Here is a 21,274-nt window from a genome sequence, read left to right on the forward strand (position 1 = left end):
TTTGGACTTATATTGATTTATTAGATTGTTGCATCATTTAGCATATGACCAATTTTTACCATTTCATATTTATGATTATGAATATTGATGGAACTAATGGCTAATATCTCTTTTGATTGTGATCTTAGCAGCTTAAACTTTAAATTAATAAATCAATTGGTTTATAGTTTCAAAACTCTTGTTTAAAAACGTTTTAGAGTTCTTTTTGATTTAACAAAAATGGGGAGAATAATATAGTAAGGGGGAGTATTTTCGAAAATTGATTTCAAAAGGTATTTTATCTTAAAATTACTAAAGTGTTTTGTTATATCAAAAAGGGGGAGATTGTTGAAAACATTTTGATGTTTCGATATAACAAACTAAGTACAAATACATTTTAAGATTTTACAAAAGATTTTTCAAGTATATTCGATGTAATTATTCGAATATCAAAATATTACTCCAAGTCTTTCAAAGTTCAATTCAATCCTTACTAAAGTGTAAAGTTTTGTTTTATACTTAAAATATTTTTTGAAACAATTTTCACAAAGTATTTCGAACAAAAATCGAGCCTAAAATCAAATTTTTTTCAGGTAAGTGTACTGATGCATAAATCAATGCATCGATCACCCTTGTTTTAATTGAACATCGAATAGCTTTTGTGTACCGATGCACATACCATGCATCGATGCACTCCATGTATTATTAAAACATCGAATTGATTTTATGCACCGATGCACAAGCCATGTATCGATGCACCCCGGCTATTTCAAAACATCGAAGCAGATCAGTGCACCGATGCACACCCCAGTGCACCGATGCACTTGGTTAGCCAACGGTCGAAATATTTGAATTTTACACTTGATGTATCGATGCACCTTGACTATGTATCGATGCATCTTGACTATGCATCGATGCACGCACGCTCCCAACTGATTTCATTAATTGTTTCACACTTAAACGACTCCATTGACTCCACTAACCATCCCCAACGTTCAGAATCAATTGAAGAAGTATTTAAACAAGCTTAGAAGCCATTGATCAATAACAAGAAACAACAAGAAACAAGAATCAAGAGAAAGCATCAAACCTCAAGTTTGAGCAATTTCAAGCCAAATTTCATTCAATATTCATCTTTGCTTTCAAGAACACTTATTGTGCTCAATTGTATTATTCTTGAGTGTTCTTTCTTTGTTCTAGAATTGTGCAAACATCTTGCCTTGTGAGGATTTTCAGTGTTCTCAAGAATTTGGGGTATAATTCTTGAGGGATTTGTACGGTTACACTTTGTCCTCAAAAGAAAGACAAATTAGTGAATTTGTGGAAAATCCTTAGTGTGGATAACTAAGGTAGTGGATGTAGACTTTGGTTGAGAAAGTCGAACCACTCTAAATCGTTGTGCAATTACTTTCAATTTTCTACAAAAGCTTCCACCAAATTTTTAATTGTCAATTCACCCCCTCTTGGCCGATTCCATCGATCGATTAACTCAACATTTATTTTTCAATCAGTGCTAAGGTGTGATTTTACGGTCCATATTTCCGACATCACAATTCAAGTTAACCCAAAAGTTCCAGTCAATTTGATGCTTTTCGAAGTGTAGAATGACCAAATTTACTTATTTTTCAATAAGGTGACCAAAATACAATCCAAAATATAATGCAGGGACCTGCTATAGTAGTTTTACTCCAATGCCTAGTGAGCACGTGTGGATCGGTCCTGTTGGGACGAGGCCAATATGTCTAGTGGCAAAGACGTAAGGTTTGGGCATTATGTATGTTTAGGGGTTTCCGGTTGGTCCTTATTGGTTCTCCATCCAACAAGTTTTCTCCTGTAGGCCATAGTTGGGGGTTTCTAAGAGTATTTATTCGGAAAAAGTTTAGTTGACTAATAATGAATATTAATTTTATAAATATAATTGTTCAAATTTAAATCTTGAAAAAAGATTAATATTTATTTTTATTAATGAGACTGTTTAATAAGTTGAAACTGAAATTTTGTGAAGAAAAGTTAAATATTTTCAGTTGTTTAGCTTAAAATCTTCAAAATTTTAAGGGATTAATGTTGATATTTCTGCATTTAAGGGTCATGGCTCGGGATATTTAAGAAAAGACAACCTTATATAAGATTAAGAAAAAATATTATCGAAAATGTTAATATTTTTTAACATTTTTGGATATAACTCTACCTAAAATATTATTTTTTCTATCGAAAATATTAATATCATAAATATTTACTTTAGATAACGAAATTAACATTTCTAATAAAAAAATAACATTTGGTTAAATGTTAACCAAAAATTATTGTCCGTTGACGGTGACTTGTAAGCAATAATCTTTGACTGCTGTCTAGTACTTGGTTTGTTCCATGATCTAATGTTTGGCTGACCTTCCACGTGTTTATGTTTTTAACTTGGAGATGCGAATGTCAGATGTCTCTAGTCTCAATAGAAAATTGGGTTGTCATTATTTGCTTAAATGGAAATTCAAGAGCTTAGTTTTTAAATCAAATCATGGATTTACATAGATTTCGTTCCCTCCAAATTTGGTGCTATTCGTTCGTAATTATTTCCACCGACCATCTCGTTTGCTAAATCGAATCTGTGGATCCCACATCGTATTCGGTTTTTCTGTTGGCTAATCATCAAAGACATGTAGGAAACATCAACTGCTAAAGTCGAGATAAAGTTAGGAATTGAATTTGATTGAGAGATAAATTAGATATTGTTTACTAAACGCCTATCTTTTAAGATTTAAATATTATAATTAAGGAGTAAGTAGAGGAATGTATTCTTAGATATGTATGAAGGTAGATGTTATGTTGTATTGTATTCATAGTATCATGTATGTCTAAAATTAATTAAAGTCATTTGAATTTTAAAGGGCTAAAATAAGTGACGGGGGCAAGGACATTGGATCCATCAGCATGTGGAAGCATGGCCACATATTTTTTTTAGGAAAAACATTCATTCATTCATTAAACTAAATTTAAAGCATCCATTACAACCACATTGGAGATGCATTCAGGGTGTTCGTAAACAAATCAAACTGGTGAGGTACACGACAAAGTCCATTTTGCAAGCTCATGGGCAGCTCGGTTTGCAGTACGAGGAACATATTTAACACTGAAGCTCTCTTCACTCCTTAGAATAGCTCAAGCGTGCTGGAACGGTAACCTGCAACAGATAAGTCCAGATTGGGGGAGTGGAGTTTGTTGATTACCGCAAAGGAGTCACTCTTCACGTCGACAGCAGACCAACCGTTCTCATGAGCCATTTCAATGCCAGAACTTAGCGCAATTGCTTCCACGATCTCTGCAGTGAAGGATCCATGAAGCCTTCTCGCAAGCCCTCCCACGACCATCCCAAGATCGTTCCTGGCGATCAACGTTAATCTTAACACTATTAGCAGAAGGTTTGACCCATTTACCATCAGTCGTTAAGGTTCGAGTTTGGGAAGGCAGATCAGTCTCGCTCGCCACCTTGAGAAAATCAGTTCCATAAAGCCAAGCAAAGTCAATCACTCCCCTAGCAGATTGAAGAACACCCTCATGAATCCACTTGTTTCGCCGGTTCCACATGTTCCAGATAAGCAACAGGAATTGGACAAACTTATCAGGTTGGAGAATCAAAGCAGCATTCTCCATCCACTATTTGCTTGATTGAAACACTCCTGAAAAGCAACGTCTGTCAAGACGTGAGAGCTGGGAAACTTCTCTTACCATACAGCAGTCCTTAAGAGCGTCGAGGGAAGTTTCACGTCCCTGCTTGCAGGGGGAGCAAACTCCATTTCCTATTCCATTAGAACTGAGTTTTGCACCCGTGGGGATGGCGTCATGGCACACTTTCCAGGCGAAGATCTTAACCTTGGGTACAGTTTGATTGTTGCCAGGCGGTTCCATATTTGGATTGATCCCTTGACTCGTGGAGTTCTTTCAATTGCGGAAGACGGCTATCGGATAGAGCAAAATCGCAACTGATAATTTGAGAAAATAAAAATGAAGATAAAAGAGACACAAAATTTACGTGGAAAACCCCTAAAAATTTAGGGTAAAAACCACGGGCAACGGTAGAAGAATTTCACTATGAGAAAATAGGAATTACAACCTCTCTCGATCTACCAAGGAGAAAACAATGACAATTCTCTCTCGATAAAAAAAGGAGAAAACAACTCTAAAGAAACTCTCTAAATTCTCTAGTATTGGAAGAAAGCTAGAATGTTTTGGGATGGTTTTGAAGCTAAATGAGCTAGGGTATTTATAGTTGAAACTTAAGGACTAATTTATAAATACCCTAAATTATAATGACTAAAAATGATTTTACCATTTTCCAAATTTCAACCAAAAAATCGGTGCATTAATTTAAACCACCGAAAGTTGTTTTTGGTCATGTGGTCAACTTGGCTTTTTTTTTCAACAATCTCCCACTTGAAGATTTGATTGGAACAATCATATCTTCACACAATTATTTCTACCTTGTACCTTCATGTTGCTTACGTCTCTAACAGGCCACAAGAGGATCGACACCAGGTAAATTTATCAGCATTGATCGCCTTCGTCATGAAATCTGCTATATTGTCTTTGGTATGGATCTTCTGCATATCTACTGGCACTTCTTCCACCTTTTCACGAATGAAATGGTATTGAACTCGTATGTGTTTTGTCCTTGAATGAAATGCTAGATTCCTTGCTAGATGCAAGGCGCTTTGACTGTCACAAAACAGAGATACATACTCTTGATTGTGCCCAAGCTCCTCCAATAACATCTTCAACCAAATTGCTTCTTTACTGGCTTGTGTAGCTGCTACATATTCTGCTTCTGTTGTGGATGTAGCCACAATTGACTGCAATTTTGAAACCCAGCTTACAGCTCCACCAGCAACTTTAAACACATATCCTGTAGTAGATTTGCTTTTATCCAAATCCCCTGCATAGTCAGAATCAACATACCCATTGATAAGTAAATTTGATCCTCCGTAACATAATGCAACATTTGAGGTCCCTTTGATGTATCTCAAGATTCTCTTTACTGTATTCCAATGCTCTTTGCCTGGATTCGCCATGTACCGACTAACCACTCCCACTGTTTGTGCAATGTCTGGTCTTGTGCATATCATAGCGAACATTAAACTTCCCACTGCTGATGCATACGGTACTCGAGACATGTCCATCCTCTCTTTTTCACTGCTAGGACTCATACTGGAGGATAATTTGAAGTTAATAGGAAGAGGGGTAGAAATTGGCTTACAATCTTGCATGCTGAATCGTGACAAGATCTTCTTCAAGTAATTCTTTTGTGAAAGCCAAATCTTCCTATTACTTCTGTCTCGGTGAATTTGCATCCCTAGAATCTTGTTTGCTGATCCCAAGTCCTTCATTTCAAATTCCCTAGCTAGTTGTGCATTCAATTCTTCAATATGATCTTTTTGGGTCCTGCAACCAACATGTCATCCACATACAACAACAATATAACAAAATCGTTATCACCAGACCTCTTGAAATAAGCACAAGGGTCTGCATTAAGTCTGTTGTATCCAAGGAACATAATGAAGGAATTAAATCTCTTATACCAACACCTCGGCGCCTGCTTTAGATCGTACAGAGATTTGTTCAACCTGCAAACCAAGTTCTTCTTTTCTTCTTCTTCAAAACCTTCAGGCTGGAGCATATAAATCTCTTCTTCAAGATTTCCATGAAGAAAAGTTGTTTTAACATCTAGCTGCTCTAGATGTAAGTTCAATGTAGCACACATTGCCAAAACTACTCGAACTTTTGTTACTCGAACCACATGAGAAAATATTTCATTGAAATCAATACCTTCTTTTTGAGCATATCCTTTGACCACCAGTCTTGCACGATACCTCTCAACTTGATCGTCACCATTTCGCTTGATTTTGAAGACCCATTTGTTACCAATTGGCTTCCTTCCTTGTGGTAGTGGCACAAGGTCCCATGTATTATTTTTATAAAGGGCTTCAATTTCTTCTTGCATCGCCATCACCCATAGTGAAGCATCTGAGTTGTTTATTACCTCCTGGTATGTTGATGGCTCACCGTCCTCTGTTAAAAGGCAGTATGCAATATTACCTTCTATAACATAATCTGAGTGCCAATTGGGACGTCTTCTTACACGATCTGATTGACGAGTTATTGGTGCTTCAGAACTCTCTGGTTCTTGTTCATCATGTGTTGGTTCTGCTTTTGAAGAATCTCCTTGTTCAAACTCCTTTTCCACATTTATCTATGTAGTCTCTAACTCTTCAGTGCTATCATCGTCTTCTTTTCTTTTTAGTTTATCCTCTACAAAGATAACATCCCTGCTGATGATCACTTTGCGGGCAGTGGGATCCCACAAGCGATACCCCTTGACTCCATCAGCATACCCCAAGAATTTGCATTTCCTGGATTTTGGATCCAGCTTTGAGATTTCTTGAGAGTTATACATCACGTACACAATACTTCCAAATATATGGAGGTTTGAATAATCAGCTGGTTTACCAGTCCACATCTCTTGGTGTCTTCAGCTCTATTGCAGTTGATGGAGCTCGATTCACCAAATAACAAGCGGTATTGACTGCTTCTGCCCAAAATGATTTTTCTAGGCCTGTATCCCTCAACATTGCTCTTGTTCTTTCTAGCAAGGTTCTGTTCATCCGCTCTGCCACTCCATTTTATTGAGGAGTGTTTGCCACTGTGAACTGTCTTTTGATGCCTTCTTTCCTGCAAAAGTCATCAAATTCTTCGATTGTGTATTCTCCTCCATTATCTGTTCTGAAACACTTGATCTTATTTCCAGAATCAAGTTCCACCCGCGCTTTGAAGATTTTGAAAGTTGAAAACACATATGACTTCTTCTTAATATGATACACCCAACATCTCCTAGAGTAGTCATCAATAAATGAGACAAAGTATTTTGCTCCACCTAGGGATGTAACTGGTGCTTTCCATACGTCAGAATGAACCAATTCTAGAACATTTTTACCTCTAGAATTTGACGTGTTGAATTTCAACCGGTACTGCTTACTTGTTATACAATGCTCACACAAAGGAAGTGATATCTTTGTTAAGCCGGGAAGTAGCTTTTGCTCCACAAGGACTTTCATTCCTTGTTCTGACATGTGTCCAAGTTTCTGATGCCATAGCATTGCAGAATCTGAACTACATGAGGCAACAGAGGCTTCTGCTTCTAGCAAAGTCTCTCCCTTCAGCATGTACAAGTTTGCTGCTATCTTTTCGCCTTTCAGCACCACAAGCGCTCCACGGAACACCTTCATGATTCATTTCCGTGTTTTAATCTTGCTTGCATTATTATCCAACAATCCATAGGATAATAAATTTTTCTTTAGGCCTTTCACATGCCGCACATCTCGAACAACTTTAATTGTTCCATCATACATCTTCAATTTGATGGTTCCCACGCCAATGATCTCTAAGGCATGATCATTACAACTATACATAGATCCTCCTGAGACAGGTTCATACTGATGGAACCATTCTCTTCTTGAGGTCATGTGACATGTTGCTCCTGAATCAATGAGCCATATATCTGCAAATCTTTTTCTTCCTTCCACGGTGGTTGACGCTTCATAGCATAGTGCATCTCCATCATCTGAAGTGTTTGCGGTATTGCCTTGTGGATTGGAGTTTTTATTTAGACTCCAAAAATCCTTCTTCAAGTGACTCTTCTTTCCACAGTTGTAGCACTTTAAATTCTTCTTGCTCCTCAACTTTGATCTACCATATTTGTGACTGCTGCTTTGGCCACATTCTGTTGATCTCCCTCTCGTCGTTGTCAACGCTTCTGCTTGTTGTAGATTTACTTGTCTGTCTTCCTTGTTCTTGTGCCAATTTTCTTCTTGTAGAACAGCAGCTGCAACGCCATCGAAGACTAGACTGGTGACATTATTGTTTGTCAAGTTGATGATGAGTTGATCATACGAATCCGGTAAACTTTGAAGTAGAAGTTCAACACGTTCTTGTTCTACTATTTTACAGCTTAAGGATGTAAGCTGAGAAAATAAAGTGTTCAGTGTGTTTAAGTGCTCCGTCACTGAAGTAGATTCTGACATCCGAAGAGTGTACAATTTCCTCTTAAGGAAAATTTTATTGTGCAACGATGTGGCCTCGTACAATTTGGTGAGATGATCCCATATCTCCTTAGCTGTCTTCTTCTCCTCGATGCTTGACAATACTTCATCTGCTAATTCTAGATGAAAGTTTGCCATAGCATTTCCATCCATCTCGTTACATTTGTTGTCATCTGCGAAATCTATCGACCTTTCATTGATAGCAGCTAGACACCCGTCTTTCCTCAGGATGGCCTTCATCTTCAATTTCCATAGTGAGAAATTTCTCCCATTAAATTTTTCAATATCAAACTTTGTTGCCATAGCTTCTATTATTGATAGCTCCCACTATTTCACTATCGTGAATAGTTCTCTAAAACCTTAAAGAATGGGTAATACCTTCTTATTTTCTTATGTTGGAGGATCCACCTTTTGGTGGCAACCACAAAGACAATAAGCAAATATTACACACTCAAATATGGCTCGGATACCAATTGTTGCGGAAGACGGCTATCGGATAGAGCAAAATCGCAACTGATAATTTGAGAAAATAAAATAAAGATAAAAGAGACACAAAATTTACGTGGAAAACCCCTAAAAATTTAGAGTAAAAACCACGGGCAACGGTAGAAGAATTTCACTATGAGAAAATAGGAATTACAACCTCTCTCGATCTACCAAGGAGAAAACAATGATTATTCTCTCTCGATAAAAAAGGAGAAAACAACTCTAAAGAAACTCTCTAAATTCTCTAGTATTGGAAGAAAGCTAGAATGTTTTGGGATAGTTTTGAAGCTAAATGAGCTAGGGTATTTATAGTTGAAACTTAAGGACTAATTTATAAATACCCTAAATTATAATGACTAAAAATGATTTTACCATTTTCCAAATTTCAACCAAAAAAATCGGTGCATTAATTTAAACCCCCGAAAGTTATTTTTGGCCATGTGGCCAACTTGGCTTTTTTTTTCAACACTTTCAAAAGCCAAGCATAGCCTGACTTGTTGTTGAAAACGTTTGAACTGTGATGGCTCCAAACCAGGCGGTCGCCGACTACCGGAGTGATAGGGCATCCTAAAATGGCAGTGGCATCCTCTTCGCAGAACACCCTTTCGACTTTGTTCCTATCCTATCTAGGGTCATCCGGGAGCATAAAATCACCGCATCGAATGGGATTGATCATCCCATCAACATATGGTGGAGCAAAAGAGATGGAGTGGTCCCCTCCCAAACGAGCTATATGCATTGGGGTGAGGCTGTTGATGCCAAGTGTCCAGTGAAAACTACTCTTCAGCTTCTCTTTAGTTCTGAAAATGCAGCTCCTATTGAGAAATAAGAAAAGAAAGAATACTGGAAAAACTTCTTTATTCAGTAGAGAAGGGGTTGCTTTACAATGCAGAAAACGTGCTATATATAGCACTCTCAACACCATGCAGCTCAAGCAGTTTCTTAACAGTCTAACAACCTAACAACTTTACACCAGCCTAACCACCTAGAGCAATCATCTTTTGACACGTGTACAGTGTAACTGGCACTCAATGATGCTATATTCAATATTCCATCTACTTTTTTATTTGTTTTCAACAAGTTGAACATTCACCAGTTCGCGAAAAACTTCAAAAGAACCTCTGGAAAAGGGTTTGATAAAACCATCTACGATTTGATGAAATGCCAACACATATTGTACCTACAATTGTATAGCAGCAACTTTCTCGCGAAACAAAATGCACATATAGATCAACGTGCTTGGACTGAGATTGATAGATTGGATTGACACTAATTGCAATAGCACTATAATTATCACACAAGATGGTAGGACGTGTGGCCTGAGCTTCACCCAGATCTGCAAGCAAGGCACTGATCCACGTTACTTCTGTAGTAACACCGGCAAGACTTTTATACTCAATTTCCATTGTTGTACGTGAAACAAACTTTTGTTTCTTGGATGACCAGGACATTAAAAAATTTCTAATAAAAACATAATGATAACACATTGATCGTCTATCATCCATATCATTACCCTAGTCCGCGTTAGCGAACGCAACAATTTGAAGGTCAGAACTAGCAGAAGTGAAGGTTAAACCATAATTCAACGTGCCTACCAAGTATATAAGAGTTCTCTTAACTACTAGAAGATTAGACTCATGAGGGGCTTGCATGTATTCAACAACCTTGCTCACACTGAGAGCTACATCAGGTCGAGTATGACACATATATAGTAGTGAGCCTACAATGCTACGAAACTCATGTGATATCTTAGTAGACGCGACCATAGGAGAAGTAGTCGATGTGACCTGTGCCAGTTTCATTTTTTTCTAGCAAATCAAACACAAACTTCTTCTGACTCAACACAAGAGAGTCGGTGCACCATTTAACCTTGATACCCAAAAAATATGACAGGTCACTAAGATCCTTAAGAGAGAACTGCTTGTTGAGTTCACAGATAACATACTCAATATGACTCAAAGATTCTTTTGTTAAGATGATATCATCAACATACACGAGAACAAATGTGCGAACTTCACCCTGGGTAGCAATCAAAAGAGAACAATCTGCTTTGGATTCCCGAAACCCTAGAGCAAGCAAATTGTCACGAAGCCTAGAATGCCAATTGCGTAACGCTTGTCTCAAGCCATAAAGAGCTTTCTGAAGCTTACAAACTAGAGCAGTACCATCAGGGACAACTTCTTCAAACCCAGGTGGCTGCTGCATAAAGACATATTTACACAACCCTCCATTAAGAAAGGCGTTATTCATATCGACTTGGCAAAGTACCCACTTCCTTGAGACAACCAAGGACAATACAATATTGACTATAGAAAACCAAACCACAAGACTGTAAGTCTGTTGGAAATCTTGACCAGACACATGAGAATAACCCTTAACAACCAGGCGTGCTTTATATCTTTGCACAGTGTCATATGCATTCTTCTTAACTATGAAAATCCACTTACATCGTACAATAGTCCTCCCTTCTGGAAGTTTAACCAAGGTTCAAGTATCAGTTACCAACTCATCCATACTACTAAAAATACTTTAGGCTTGAAAATTCTAGCCTTACTATGAGTACACATAGGGTGAATATTTTCCATAGTAGAAGACTGTGAAATGGGAGAAGAGCAACAATCGACTGTTCAAGCATACCATATCTAATGCATGAGACTTATGGCCAGATGTAGATCTTGGACTGTGGGGATGAAGCTGCAAAGGAAGAACATCTCATGAAACTTCACATGACGAGATAGACAATCCATTAGGAGTAAGGTACTGACCCTTTGTACTGAGGAATGTAGCCTAAGAATGTACACCCCTAAGATCGAAACATAAGCTTGGCTTGTGAAACTTCTTAATGAGGAAACATCGACAACCCAAACACTTTCATGTAAGTATATCAAGCTGCTTATTAAATAATTTTTCTGAGGAATGTAGCCTAAGAATGTACACCCCTAAGATCGAAACATAAGCTTGTGCTTGTGAAACTTCCTTAAATGAGGAAAACATCGACAACCAAACACTTTCATGTAAGTATAATCAAGCTGCTTATTAAATAATTTTTCAAACAGGGATACACCTTGTAGCACCCGTGTAAGAAGTCTATTGATGAGATACACAACAGTGATTACTGCATAAGACCATAACTTCAAGGGAAGTGAAGTCTGTACCAATAGAATGAGAGTTAATTCAATCAAGTGATGATGTTTACGTTCCACAACCCCATTTTGCTCAGACGTATACAGAAAAGTTACACGATGACCAATTCCCTCATTGGCTAGAAAATTGGTCAATGGTTTGTATTCACCTCCGTAGTCACTTTGAATGGCTTTAAGGGGTAAGGTAAACTGAGTGACAACCATGATTTTAAAAAACTGAAAAGCAACTATAACTTGAGACTTGTCATGCAGCAAATACAGCCAAGTATGGCGAGTGCAATCATCAACAAAGGAAATATAGTACCTAAATCCATTTGAAGGAGTAGGTGCGGGCCCCCACAAATAAGAGAAAACAAGTTGGAAAGGTTCAGCGTACACAATTTGAGATGAATCAAAGGGTAATTTATGACTTTTCCCAACACAGCTAGCAACGCAAGTTTTATCAGAATCACTTGAAAATGTACATTCAAATGATTACAAATAGTCTTCAAGGTATTAAACGAAGGATGACCCAAGCGCCTATGCCACAGTTCAAATGAATCATGAGCAACAGATAAACTAACACTAGCAGGATCACAGAAGTTTGAGTCATCAGCCAGTGCAAATGAATAAAGGCCACCAGTTGCTTGCCTCGAAGAAACGACCAGTGACTTCATCACGAGCACATCAGTCAGCAGCTCGAAACTAAAAAAAGACATGGTTGTCCTTGGCAAGCTTGGATACCGAGAGGAGATTCTTAGTTATCTTATGCACATGCAAAATATCATTCAACAATAATGCTTGTAAGCTAGAAGGCAAGAAAGCATTACCAACAGTGTATACATCAAGAGGAGTACCATTACCGATTAAAAGATTACCTGGTCCCCTATAATCATAAGGATGAGAAATCTAGTTGACATAAGGAGTCACAAGATGTGTGGTGTCGAAATCAACCACCCAATGTTCACGAGAGTTAGACGCCACATTAGCTTGAGGAAAAACAGTGGAACTTCCTTCACTAGCATTTGCACAGCAATATTACTGAACAGTTTCAACCAAATTAGCATTGCGAGTACCAGTTTTATAATGTGGAGTGTCACTACCATCACCAAGAAAATCACAATCAAATCGATACCAACATTGTTGAACAAGATGACCAACCTTGCCGCAGAGCTGACATTGCACCCGTGGATGACCTCTACCACGACCACTTGAATGACAACCTAGAGCAATCATCTTTTGACATGTATACAAGTGTAACTCACACTCAATGCTGCTATATTCAACAGCTCTTTATGAAAGAGGGGTTATTATCGTTTTTTGTAGACAGTAGATCACCATTTGGAAAATATTTGGAGGACAACACTTTTAAGAACAATGATTCCTTGTTAGTAAGTAGTCTCTAGACCTGCTTCCCCATGAAAGCAAAATTGAAGAGCCTTAAATCCTTAAAATCGATGCCTCACCCCCGCTTGGGGCGACAGACTTTGTGCCAAGTAATGTGAGCCCATCCCCGCTTGTCATTTTCAATCCACCAATAACATCATATATCCAAGATAATGGAGTCAAAAATACCTTCCGGTATTAAGAAATATGTCATGGCATAAGTTGGAAGCGCTTGAGCCATCGCCTTGATGAATACTTCATAACCAGCGGTAGACATGAGGTTCTTGGTCCATCCCCTTATTCACTTGGAGACTTTATCCCTAAGGAACCCGAAAATATTAGTTTTGTTCTTCCCATTGAGAAAGGGGTGTTCTATTAGAGCTAAGTAGCTAAGGTCAGTTAAGAGTTGTTAAAGCTGTTAGTAGTCAGTTAAGGTAGTTACAAAGCTTCTAGACTAGAGCTAATCTTCTGTTAGCTGCTATAAAGCAATGTACACGTTTACTGGAATTAATGAGATGTATTCAATGTTTCTTGAGTATTATGCTTAACCCAGTTTCCTAATATGGTATCATTTGTGAAATGGTCCTGACCTTGTTGTTTGTCTGCTGCATCCTCCTCCTCCGTTTTCATCGGCTTCTGTTTCCAACGCCGCTTAAAATGGAAGGTCGTCGGCGTACGAAAACTAAACCAGTCTGTTGGAATTATTCGTTTCTTTTTTGTCCGTTCTCAAGACCTCTTGCGATGGCCCAGGAAGATCTGATTAATAACAGCCCTGAAATCAAAGAGTCATCCCCTAAAGTACCAAAACTCAGTCAAAATGGAGTACATGAAGTTATCCAAGGTTCATTCACGCTATTGAAAGTAAAAAGACTCTCGGAAAAAGTTGTTTTGCCTTCTAGAGGCTCTGCTCTTGCAGCAGGCTATGATATGTCAAGTGCAACGGATACCAAAGTGCTTGCTAGAGGAAAAACATTGATTCCTACTGATCTAAGCATTTCAGTACCTGAAGGAACATATGGTCGCGTTGTAACACCCCAACCCATACCCGACCCGAATACGAGTCTGAGATGTCACATTGTTTTTTTAAAACAATGTTCTTCCAAAATAACCAAATATTTGAACTCATTTTAAGAAAATACGATGATATATTATTGAATTATGCTTCATTATAAAAATTTAAAGCAAAAGTGTATTATGAACAGTAAAATACGATATGAACAGTGCTGAACAATATAGTGAACAATGTTGAACAGTACCGTGAACAGTTCTACAATACATTGATGCATTGCTACAGTGCACCGATGCACTGCTACAGTGACTTTCGTAAAACGTTCATAAAACTCGTAAAAATTTAACCGTTCATTACTATATATTTACATTTACATAAATACATTTAAAACATTACAAAACTTGATCAGAGCATAAATACTTAATTTACCAACTTTGTTTACATACCAACCTACTCTTTCATAATAAAACATACTATTTAATCTACTTCTGATCTGACCTTCAAATGGAGTTATGTTGTTCTGCTAAGCTTAGCTTTGATCTTCCTGCTTCTCAGTACCTACGTGTAAATCGCTTACACGCTAAGTCATAGACTTAGTAGATATAAAAATATAAAAATAATACATTCCGTATGAATATGAACATGCAATCTATCCATTCAATCATGTCATATGCAATTCAATATAAACAATAATAATATGGTAACATATAACTATAATAATACACTTACCTTTGATAACCTTTTATAGTCCCATGTACATTTTTGAGAACTCAAGGTATTCGAGTACATTGAGGTTGTTCACTATTGCTATCACCACAGCTCGTATGGGGTCCCACTAGGAGTTATGAAATTTTGCCCCGAATGACCTATATATTGTATTTGTCCCGAAGGACCACTCCTTAAGAACCATATACATTTTCCAATGGATCAAATATGTCTAAAAAGACCCTGTAAATGTTCAAAAGGATACATATACGTCCCGAAAGACCACGTAGAACCCTCAACTTTTGGCATGCCAACTATACCTATAACTCTTATATCGTATACCATGGGCATTATTCTTATGTTTCATGTGTTCATGTATTCATGTCATTTCTCTTGTGATTACATAGCTCAAATTATCATATTACATGTGCATTGGGTCTTTTCACATATATCATTTATCAAATCATATGAACATATACTTTATGCATGTATCATAATAATTATCATGTATGCATGTTCATAACTATTGTACTATGAAAATCAATATAGGAATTAGACTTATCACAAGTCTTATTCCATTATACCATACTTATTGTATGCACTCACCTATATCTCTTTGCCTTTTCCTCGATTGATCTTACTTGCCACTTGTTTCGAAACTTGTTTAGGCTCAATATCTACATAAATATAATTTTCAAGACAATTACAAGAAGCATAAACCTTATAATTCGATACTAATAACTTGAGCTACTTTAATGAACCCAATTTCATCTTTTCCTTTAGGAGTGTATCGATGCACTATGGGTGCATCGGTACACAAAATAGCTTCGAAATCTCCATGCATCGATGCACCCCTTAATGCATCGATGCACCCCTTAATACACCGATACGCATTCAAAAATTGTCTAAGTGCATCGGTACACACTCATAGTGCATCGATGCACTTGCCCAGTATAGACTATTTCCACCTGAAATTCATCAATACTTCACCCAAATTTTCATGAATAAAATCCTTATTATGCTACTAAATTCATCTATAAAAACTTTAACCAATTCCTATCATTCTAACACCTTATAATCTTCCATATTTCATCCAAATTCTTAAGGCTAAGAATCATATCAAATTTTCTATGTTATCCAAACTTTGATTTAACACTTATAACTTGTTATTCACTCCTATGACAAGTCAAATTTAGTTTCAAATTCAATTTATCAACTCTTTTCCAAGATTCACTTAAAACCTCATTTTCTTTAATCTTTCATAACTTCTTCATCTTTTGATTTTAAGATAACTTAAGCTTTCCTTAAGCTTAGTTATCATCTAATGATCAAAACTCAATCTTAAAATTAACAAATAATTAACTAAACCGAAATTACCTTTAATGTAGACCTACAGGGAGAAGAAGAAAGAGAACAAGATAAGCTTCCAGATGCTCATTCAACCCCCATGCTTATCTCTTAAATAAGAGATAAATATCTTTTTATGAAAAGACCACCTTACCCTTCATACTTCATTCCTCACAATTTAATCTAATACCAGAATTATCACTTTAAAATTTTGAACTTTTCAATAAATTCTACTTAATCAATAACTTTTGAACTTTTACAATTTGGTCACTAACCCTAGTTTGGGATGTTACAAATCTCCCCCTTAAGAAAATTCGTCCTCGAATTTTTATTGCACAAAGAGATAAAATATTGTCTACATGTCTACTATTCATTTTCACATATCACCTCTTCAATAAATCTTTCGTGCTATCATAAACTTTACTTCATTACTTTAATTCTTCATTACATTTTTCCTTTATGCTCTCATATTCCTTATATTTATCCCTCTTTATCATTTTAAACTTTTCTGTCAATTCTTACTTCCACCAACATACCAACCTTTAACTTTATTACACTCACTATCATACTATTTATTGTTCAACTCATTTCTTCCAGCCAAAACGTAACCTTCCATCAAACATCCATATATTCTTCCCAATCAAAAATAGTTTATCCCTCATTTCCTTAACTTATCAAATCTTTATTCTCACTTATCCATAATACAACTTTCTTGGTTCACTTTCAAACATTCCATTTACCTTTGTCTTATAAACTGATTACTAATGTACATATTTTTTAATTCCTCCAAAAAAAATAGTACACATTACTTGTTCTTTTAATTATCCTAATAACATCCATTCCTTCTACTTTATCTTGTCACTGAAGCAAAGAAACTACTTTATTCAGACGATATAGATCCTCAACTCTATAGCTTTCAATCTTACTTCAAATCATTTGAATAATAATTTCATCAATTAATAGGGAATTCAATTCTCTGAATTCTAATGGAACACTCTCAACATATCTTATTTGGCCAAACACTGTGTGTCCTAATAATTTGGTCACTACCACATCACTATAAATAACTTCTAATTGAATTCTCAATTCTCACATCAATTTACTACTAATATATGAATATGCAAGTTCATATCAATCAATATCATAAAGTATCAATTACATAATAAAAAAGGTACATGCTATTATCTCTAGATCATCAAAATATTCATTAGTATTAATATTATACACTCGAGTAGTGGATCATATTTCCTGTTGAGTAGAGGATTCAGGTTGACTTCTACCTCTTCCTCTTTGAGACATCGAAGCAGATCGCTCCAACTGTACTGGTTCTCCTCTCTCCAATGAACAATCTCTCATGAAATGTCCACTCACCACATCGAAAACAAGCTCCAGTACTACCCTACACGTTCTGCTATGGCTTATTCCATAAATTTCACATTGTCTAATTTGACTCTGTTGTGCTCGTCCATCACCCAACCCTACAAATTGAGTCTGACTAGCTCTCATCTGATTTGATTCTTTGCAATGGATGCCATCGACTCTTATTGTGCTTGAGATCAAAAACCAAAATCTCTACTTCTCTTAGGTGGTGTAAAACTTGATGAAGCCCCAGTTCTTTTAGATGGTTGGGTTCTTTGATTCTCAAACCTTTCATTTTGAGCTCTCTCTAAGGCTTTAGCACGATTTACTACCTCTTGAAACAAGGATAAGTTCACACTATCAGCATCTCCTTTAATCTGGGTGTAAACCCTCAACAAACCACTCACGAATCTCCTTTTCTGTTGGAATTAACTCGGCTGCAAACACTTAACTTGTTCAATTCACATTCATATTCATATACAGTGCGGTCCAATTGCTTCAGGTTCAAGAATTCTTGCTTCATTTGCCTGATAAACTGGTCTCCTATATACTTGTGTTTGAACTCTTCTAAGAAAAAGGACCAGGTCACTTGGTCACTTGTTATTCTCATAGTGACATTTGTCCACCAGACTTGTTATTCTCATAGTGACATTTGTCCACCAGATTCTCGCTTGCCCACGAAGCAAGGAGACCACTCCATCTAACTTCTCTACATTAGAACAGTGGAGACCATCTAACATAACTTTTACATCATTAAGCCAAAGGTCCGCAACAACATGACCTTATTCGGCTTCACCTTTAAACTCTAGAGCTCCTAAACCCTTCAACTACTTTGCAACATTCATTCTCGGAGTTGAAGTAACAAGAGGTTGGAAACGCGTCAATACCGCATCTAATGTTCTAAAGAACACATCTTGATCAGTTAAAGGTACTTCAGAAGGTGCATGTTCTTTACCTTGCCTGGCCAGGGCAAGTGAATTACTGCTCTCAGCGGGCCGATCATCTCCCGCTTGACTTTTAGAACTATCATGTCTGGACATCTATTAAGAATAAACATATCGTTCTATTAGCAAAACAACATACTCATTACTATATCAGATCAGAAGTTTTCACTATTTTATTGGCATATATACATTATAAGACACTCTAGACTCTTGTTTATGTTGAGAATCGGCTAAACCTTAGCTCTGATACCATTAAATGTAACATCCCAACCGATACCCGACCCTAATACGAGTCTCAGATGTCACATTATTTTTTTAAAACAATGTTCTTCCAAAATAATCAAATATTTGAACTCATTTTAAGAAAATATGATGATATATTATTGAATTATTCTTCATTATAAAAATTTAAGGCAAAACGTATTTATGAACAATAAAATACGGTATAAACAGTACTGTGAATAGTGCTACAGTATATCGATGCATGCTACAGTGCACCGATGCACTAAAATTTCGAAGCAATATTATGCATCGACGCACTGCTACAGTGCATCAATGCACTGCTACAGTGACTTTCGTAAAACGTTCATAAAACTCGTAAAAATTTAATCATTCATTACTATACATTTACATTTACATAAATACGTTTAAAACATTACAATACTTGATTAGAGCATAAATACTTAATTTACCAACTTTGTTTACATGCTAACCTACTCTCTCATTATAAAACATACTATTTAATCTACTTCTGATCTGACCTACAAATGGAGTTATGTTGTTCTACTAAGCTTAGCTTTGATCTTCCTGTTTCTCAGTACTTACGTGTAAATCGCTTACACGCTAAGTCATAGACTTAGTAAGACATAAAAATATAATACTAATGCATTTCGTATGAATATGAACATGCAATCTATCCATCAATCATGTCATATGCAATTCAATATAAACAATAATAATATGGTAACATATATCTATAATAATGCACTTACCTTTGATAACCTTATAGGCCCATGTACATTTTTGAGAACTCAAGGTATTCGAGTACATTGAGGTTGTGCACTATTGCTGTCACCACAGCTCGTAAGGGGTCCCACTAGGGGCTTTGAAATTTTTCCCCAAATGACCTATGTATTGTATTTGTCCCGAAGGACTACTCCTTAAGAACCATATACATATTCCAATGGATCAAATATGTCTCAAAAAACCCTGTAAATGTTCCAAAGGATACATATACGTCCCGAAGGACCACGTAGAACTCTCGATTCTTGGCATGTCAACTATATCTTTAGCTCTCATATCGTATACTATGGGCATTATTCTTATGTTTCATGTGTTCATGTATTCATGTCATTTCTCTTGTGATCACATAGCTCATATCACTTATCATATTACATGTGCATTTGGGTCTTTTTACATATATCATTTATCAAATCATATGAACATATATACATTATGCATGTATCATAATAAATATCATGTATGCATGTTCATAACTATTGTACTATGAAAATCAACATAGGAATTAGACTTATCACAAGTCTTATTCCATTATACCATACTTATTGTATGCACTCACCTATATCTCTTTGCCCTTTCCTCTATCGATCTTACTTGTCACTTGTTCCGGAACTTGTTTAGGCTCAATATCTACATAAATATAATTTTTAAGACAATTATAATAAGCCTAAACCTTATAATTTGATACTAATAACTTGAGCTAATTTAATGAACCCAATTTCAGCTTTTCCTTTAGGAGTGTATCGATTCACTATGGGTGCATCAGTACACAAAATAGCTTCGAAATCTCCATGCATCGATGCACCCCTTAATGCATCGATGCACATTCAAAAATTGTCTTAGTATATCGGTACACACTCATAGTGCATTGAAGCACTTGCCCAGTATATACTATTTCCACCCGAAATTCAGCAATATTTCACCCAAATTTTCATATATAAAATCCTTATTATTCTACTAAATTCATCTATAACAACTTTAATCAATTCCTATCATTCCAACACCTTATAATCTTCCATATTTCATCCAAATTCTTAAGGATAAGAATCATACCAAATTTTCTATGTTATCCAAACTTTGATTTAACACTTATAACTTCTTATTCACTCCTATGACAAGTCAAATTTAGTTTCAAATTCAACTTATCAACTTTTTCCCAAGAATTCACTTAAAACCCCATTTTCTTTAATATTTCATAACTTCTTCATCTTTTGATTTTAAGATAACTTAAGCTTTCCTAAAGCTTAGTTATCATCTAATTATCAAAACCCAATCTCAAAATTAACAAATAATTAACTAAACCAAAAACTTACCTTTAATGTAGATCTACGGGGAGAAGAAGGAGGATAAGAAGATAAGCTTCCAGATGCTCATTCAACCCCCATGCTTATCTCTTAAATAAAAGTTAATATCTTTTTCATGAAAAGACCATCTTACCCTTCATACTTTCATTCCTCACAATTTAATCTAATACCATAACTTATCACTTTAAAATTCTGAACTTTTCAATAAATATACTTTAATCACTAACTTTTGAACTTTTTACAATTTGGTCACTAACCCATAGTTTGGGATGTTACACGCATTGCGCCAAGGTCTGGTTTGGCTTGGAAGCATTCTATCGATGTGGGAGCTGGAGTAATCGATGACTAATACAGGGGACCCCCTGGGGTAATTTTGTTCAACTATTCGGATGTTGACTTTGAAGTGAAAGTGGGTGACATAATTGTCCAGTTGATTATTGAGAAGATCATTACACCCAATGTTTTGGAAGTTGAGGATTTGGATGCCACCACTAGAGGGGCTAGGGGATTTGGCTCTACTGGTGTTTAA

The 21,274-nt window shown here is 36.3% G+C and overlaps 1 pseudogene; it reads left to right on the forward strand.

Moving 5' to 3' along the window:
* The first annotated feature begins 13,798 nt into the window (after nucleotides 1-13,798).
* On the forward strand, nucleotides 13,799-21,274 carry LOC120141895 (annotated as a pseudogene).

The sequence above is a fragment of the Hibiscus syriacus genome, unplaced genomic scaffold (genome assembly GCF_006381635.1).
Source record: "Hibiscus syriacus cultivar Baekdansim isolate YM2019G1 unplaced genomic scaffold, ASM638163v2 tig00110814_pilon, whole genome shotgun sequence".
In the NCBI taxonomy this organism is placed as follows: domain Eukaryota; kingdom Viridiplantae; phylum Streptophyta; class Magnoliopsida; order Malvales; family Malvaceae; genus Hibiscus; species Hibiscus syriacus.